We start from the raw sequence: 6,790 nt of genomic DNA, 5'->3' as shown, positions 1-6,790 counted from the left end.
GAGCAACGTGTCACAGCTCATGTGGCAGAACCAATCCGATGATTAAAAGTGTTGAAACAAAAAGACTCCGTTTGTTTTACAGGAAATTAAGAAGTAAGTTCCATGTTTACCTGCCTCCATTATTAAGGAAGCATAAATATATGAGCAGTACTTCAGTGTTGTAATATATCGTGTTTTAAAAAGTTGTTTTAATTCTGAACAATAAATGTAAAAGTAGAATATTTACTTCTGAGATGTAGAAGTATAAAATACCCTAAAGTATACTCGAGTGAAGTACAAGTACATCCAGACTTTACCTGAATACTGTCGTTCAGTAGAAGTCAGTTATGGATCCGACCAGCAGGGGGCGTCGTCATCCTGAAGCGGGTTATAATCCCTCAGTGTTGACTGGAAGGAGCACAGCTCATTTAAAATATTCTGATTAGAATAAAAGATGAATAATGTTCTTAAAACGAATCAAAGGCTTCAGACATGAAACTACCTTTGTAAAAAATGTATTCATTCTGCAACAAACATTCAAAACTACATTTAATTCCATACGTTTTTATTTACCAAATGTTCCTTATCCAAACGACCGCCTTCAAATAAAAACATTTAATTATGAAATAAAACAAGTCACTAGAAAAATACATGTTTCATAAAAAGGACTTTTTAAATGTAAATAAAAACTTTCATTACATTTTTGGATTTATTTTTCTTCAAATTTAATTGAAAGTAATTTTATTTAATAGTTAATTTAAAATGCAGATAACTACAAACATGTATGAAACTACTGCAGTAGTAGTACTACAGCACATTTTTAATAATAATCAACTTTTAGGAAACAAGAAATCCTTCACATGACATGAGAACTTGAACTCACTTGCACCCAAAGACTCATACAGACGCCACAGTCCACAACAGACAGAACACATTACAAAGGATCAACAACACCAGACGAGGCACAAACATGATCCACATCACAGATAAGAACCTCTAAAGGACTGCTGCTGGAAGGAACGAGCTTCTGAACGCTTCAGTAGAACACTGAGGCGTCCTGAGTCCAGTGAACACACCGCGTGGTGGACGGCCTTCAAACAAGACCGTTGTTTTAACTTGTTCTCTTTTCTACAGTGCCTGGTGAGTCTCGTGAGTCTAGTGAGTTCTGGTGAGTCTAGTGAGTTCTGGTGAGTCTCGTGAGTTCTGGTGAGTCTAGTGAGTTCTGGTGAGTTCTGGTGAGTAGTGAGTTCTGGTGAGTCTGGTGTGTTCTGGTGAGTTCTGGTGAGTCTAGTGAGTTCTGGTGAGTCTGGTGAGTTCTGGTGAGTCTAGTGAGTTCTGGTGAGTTCTGGTGAGTAGTGAGTTCTGGTGAGTCTGGTGTGTTCTGGTGAGTCTAGTGAGTTCTGGTGAGTCTGGTGTGTTCTGGTGAGTCTGGTGAGTTCTGGTGAGTGGTGAGTCTGGTGAGTTCTGGTGAGTCTAGTGAGTTCTGGTGAGTCTAGTGAGTTCTGGTGAGTTCTGGTGAGTAGTGAGTTCTGGTGAGTCTGGTGTGTTCTGGTGAGTCTAGTGAGTTCTGGTGAGTCTGGTGTGTTCTGGTGAGTCTAGTGAGTTCTGGTGAGTCTGGTGAGTTCTGGTGAGTAGTGAGTTCTGGTGAGTCTAGTGAGTTCTGGTGAGTCTAGTGAGTTCTGGTGAGTCTAGTGAGTTCTGGTGAGTCTAGTGAGTTCTGGTGAGTCTAGTGAGTTCTGGTGAGTCTGGTGAGTTCTGGTGAGTAGTGAGTTCTGGTGAGTCTAGTGAGTTCTGGTGAGTCTAGTGAGTTCTGGTGAGTCTAGTGAGTTCTGGTGAGTCTAGTGAGTTCTGGTGAGTCTAGTGAGTTCTGGTGTGTCTGGTGAGTTCTGGTGAGTCTAGTGAGTCTGGTGAGTCTAGTGAGTCTGGTGAGTTCTGGTGTGTGGTGAGTCTAGTGAGTTCTGGTGAGTCTAGTGAGTTCTGGTGTGTCTGGTGAGTCTAGTGAGTTCTGGTGAGTCTAGTGAGTTCTGGTGTGTGGTGAGTCTAGTGAGTTCTGGTGAGTCTAGTGAGTTCTGGTGTGTGGTGAGTCTAGTGAGTTCTGGTGAGTCTAGTGAGTTCTGGTGTGTCTGGTGAGTCTAGTGAGTTCTGGTGAGTCTAGTGAGTCTAGTGAGTCTGGTGAGTCTAGTGAGTTCTAGTGAGTCTGGTGTGTCTGGTGAATCTGGTGAGTCTAGTGAGTTCTGGTGAGTCTAGTGAGTTCTGGTGAGTCTGGTGAGTCTGGTGTGTCTGGTGAGTCTGGTGAGTCTAGTGAGTTCTGGTGACTTCTGGTGAGTCTAGTGAGTTCTGGTGAGTCTAGTGAGTTCTGGTGAGTCTAGTGAGTTCTGGTGAGTCTAGTGAGTCTAGTGACTTCTGGTGAGTTCTGGTGAGTCTAGTGAGTTCTGGTGAGTCTAGTGAGTTCTGGTGAGTCTAGTGAGTCTAGTGACTTCTGGTGAGTTCTGGTGAGTCTAGTGACTTCTGGTGAGTTCTGGTGAGTCTAGTGACTTCTGGTGAGTTCTGGTGAGTCTAGTGACTTCTGGTGAGTTCTGGTGAGTCTAGTGAGTTCTGGTGAGGTCTGGTGAGTTCTGGTGAGTCTAGTGAGTTCTGGTGAGTCTGGGGTTAGGCCAATCACTGAGCCAGCCTTCCTGATCATCTTAAAGGAATATAACTATACAAATGATCTTAAAAACAATAAATAAAACACAGAACAATAATCTTTTTCAAAGTTAGTTTTGTTTATTGATACAAAATATTATCAATAAACAAATAATATTTTTATTATCATTGATTCACAATCTACCATCAGTTTGTCGTCATTAAAATGATAAAGTTTGAATAAAATATTTAATAAATATAATTTATATTATTCTACAGAGTACTTTTAGTACTTTAATTTAGTATAATTCGATTTTTTTAAACCTATTTTGACTGCAGGACTAAGTATTTTTAGACTGCAGTATTACTCCGTTGCACTTACATACTAAGTATATAACGGTGACGCCAAAGAAAGGGGGCGTGTCCTGTGGAGAGGGCGGGGCTTCCTGCCTGCCAGTCCTCCCACCGGGTTTATTTCCCCCATCTCGGTGGGCAGGTTGACTGCTGCTGGTTTTTAACTCGATCTAAAGTCGAGTCGTTTTAACGAGTCTCTTCACTTCTGTCCCCGAACATCAGCTCCGTGTGTTCGGATACAAAGAGTCCGGAGGAGCCGGTAGAGATCTCCCGGTGCTCGGAGCCATGCTTTAACGGATTAACCGGAGGAACCTGCAGGTGAGCTCGTTTTTATCCGTTAACTTGATCTGTGCGCACGGCTCCTGTAAACAGACCCGCACCAGACTCCGCTGGGAAACCTCCAGATTCAAGGATTCCATCGATGTTAACACTCAAACACACACACAAATACACCAATACTATTATCAGCGAAGTGTCAGGATCCCATCATCATGTCGGCATAAAGCCACAACACATAGCGGTGATATATATTCATTTCAATTCAACTCGTAGCGCCACTGCTCCTGTTGTTTCTGCTTCTTCTCGGAGAACATGAGCGGTACGTGGCTGCAGCAGAGAGCGAAGAGGCTGAAGCTTTACAGAGAGATCTATTTCAAAATAAATGCATAATAGTTTATCACAATATGCCGAAAGTACCAGCAGAACAAATCAACTCTTTATCAACCAGTTTCAGTTGTGAGGAAACATTCCTGCGTTATTAAACTGAAGTTTATCTTCAATTGACGGACATCTGAATGGAGGTCGGCAGAAGGTGGAGAGCAGCTCAGCCGTGTTTCATAAAGACCTGAAGTTGATCAGTCAAATACATCAAATAGCGCGAGCCGAGCTACCGGACAGGTGTGTGAGCGGCAACAGGCGGTCCCCGGCTGTGAGTCCTTTTGTTCGGCCTGAATGGAGCCCGGTTGCCGGGGAGGACCGAGATAACGCGCTCCGTATTGTTCCATCCGGGTTACCGGAGGTTACCGGGTGTTTGATCTGCTTTTGTTCCGTTATCTTTGACTTTAGCTGCACGGCTTCAGAATCACAACCATTCATTGACGATGTATAACAAACAATAATCACAGTGCAAAATAATAGAAACGTATTAAAATGTACAAGATAAAGATAAAAGAAGGCGTGAGGTCTTGGTCCCGATGGACCTCAGAAGAAACTGTTCGTGTGTGTGTGTGTGTGTGTGTGTGTGTGTGTGTGTGTGTGTGTGTGTGTGTGTGTGTGTATAACATCTCTTCTGGTGATAATGAATGTTTGTCTGTTTAAAACACATCTCATCTTCATGTATTAACACAGTATCAGTGTTGATGTGGTTGTCTGATCAATAATCACTTCAATCTGATTTAATATGAAGAATAAACAATGTTTATTTAAAATGTTTAAATATGAATCAAAAGTCTCAAATACTGAAAATATAACGGTATGAAGTTGATTAATAACTGAAGATAGAACAGTTTAAACATCCATTGATCATGTCACTGACGGTTGCCGGGGCGTCTCCATGGAGACCGTCCTGTTTGTGTGTGTGTGTGTGTGTGTGGTCGGTTGCCGTGGCGATGTAACCGTACCTGTCGGCCAGGTGTGTCTCTGTGATGTCAGAGACCAGAGTCCAGCTCCTCAGGTGACGTCAGTTGATCAATAGCTCTCTGATCTGTTATGTTTACTAAACATCTGATCTTTGTCACAATCATTTCAATAAACGAAACATTTAAGAATTCAAGAACATTTTAGTGTCAAAAAGTAAAACAATCAGATAAATAACAATAATATTTATTCTTTGTGAAACAGGACTTTCTCCTGTGAAGTCAGAGTTCCTCATTGTACATGCAGGTATGTATGTATATGTGTGTGTATATATATATATATATATATATATGTATATATATATATGTATATATATATATATATATGTATATATATGTGTGTATATGTGTGTACATATATATACACAAGCGCGATCGTCTCGTTCCAGGATCAAACGTGACTGTTGTGAAGTGGAGCTTCTAGTGAGGACCAAGACACTTCTTGTTTGAACGACATGTGGTTTTCTAAGTATCATCAACATTCTTAGCGTCAAGAACACGTACCATCCTACTTCCTGTCAAAGTAAAAGCACTTCCGTTTTCATGCTCTTCACAATAAAAGTAAATCATGCAATCAAACACTTTACAACAGTGACAATATTAAAATACATCTTGTCGAGTTCATGCCAAGGTGCTGGAAAGGAGGCCCGACCGTTTGTCGAACCTCAGATTCAAGAGGAGCAGTGCGGATTCTGTCCCGGCCGTAAAACAGTGGACCAGCGCTTTACCCTCGCAAGACGACTGGAGGGGTTCTGGGAGTTTGCCCAACCAGTCTACATGTGCTTTGTGGACTTGGAGAAGGCCTTCGACCGGGTCCCTCGGGGGGTCTTGTGGGGGGTGCTGTGGGAGTACGGGGTGCCGGACCCGTTACAACGGGCGATCCGGTCTCTGTACGACTGCAGTAGGAACTGTGTCCGCATTCTCAGAAATAAGTCAGACACGTTCCCGGTGGGTGTTGCCTCCGCCAGGGCTGCCCTTTGTCACCGGTCCTGTTTGTGACTTTCACGGACAGGATATCTAGGGCCAGCCTGGGGGCGGACAACGTCAGGTTCGGGGGTCTCGAAATTTGCAGATGATGTGGTCCTGTTGGCCTCCTCGGATCGTGACCTCCAGCATTCACTGGGGCGGTTTGCAGCCGAGTGTGAAGCGGCGGGGATGAGAGTTAGCACCTCCACATCTGAGGCCATGGTGCTCTGCCGGAAACCGGTGGATTGCTCCCTCCAGAAAAAAATTTCATTAAAACAATTTGAATCGTTGCCCAGCATTACTTGAAATATATCAAGCTGTATATATATACTGCATATAGAGAGCACACACTTCCTGTTTCTCTACCGATCGCCTTCCGTTCACCTGAGCGCCTTCAATATGCCTTTAATACACCCGAACGCCTTCAATACGCCTTTAATACACCCGAACGCCTTCAATACACCTTTAATACACCCGAACGCCTTCAATACGCCTTTAATACACCCGAACGCCTTCAATACGCCTTTAATACACCCGAACGCCTTCAATACGCCTTTAATACACCCGAACGCCTTCAATACGCCTTTAGTACACCCGAACGCCTTCAATACACCTTTAATACACCCGAACGCCTTCAATACACCTTTAATACACCCGAACGCCTTCAATACGCCTTTAATACACCTGAACGCCTTCAATACGCCTTTAGTACACCCGAACGCCTTCAATACGCCTTTAATACACCCGAACGCCTTCAATACACCTTTAATACACCCGAACGCCTTCAATACACCTTTAATACACCCGAACGCCTTCAATACGCCTTTAATACACCCGAACGCCTTCAATACGCCTTTAATACACCCGAACGCCTTCAATACGCCTTTAATACACCTGAACGCCTTCAATACGCCTTTAATACACCCGAACGCCTTCAATACGCCTTTAATACACCTGAACGCCTTCAATACACCTTTAATACACCTGAACGCCTTTAATACACCTTTAATACACCCGAACGCCTTCAATACGCCTTTAATACACCCGAACGCCTTCAATACGCCTTTAATACACCTGAACGCCTTCAATACACCTTTAATACACCCGAACGCCTTCAATACACCTTTAATACACCCGAACGCCTTCAATACGCCTTTAATACACCCGAACGCCTTCAATACGCCTTTAATACACCCGAACGCCTTCAATACGCCTTTAATACACCCGAACGC

This window comes from Melanostigma gelatinosum (assembly GCF_949748355.1).
Source record: "Melanostigma gelatinosum genome assembly, chromosome: 22".
Lineage (NCBI taxonomy): Eukaryota > Metazoa > Chordata > Actinopteri > Perciformes > Zoarcidae > Melanostigma > Melanostigma gelatinosum.
This window is presented reverse-complemented; position numbering follows the sequence as displayed.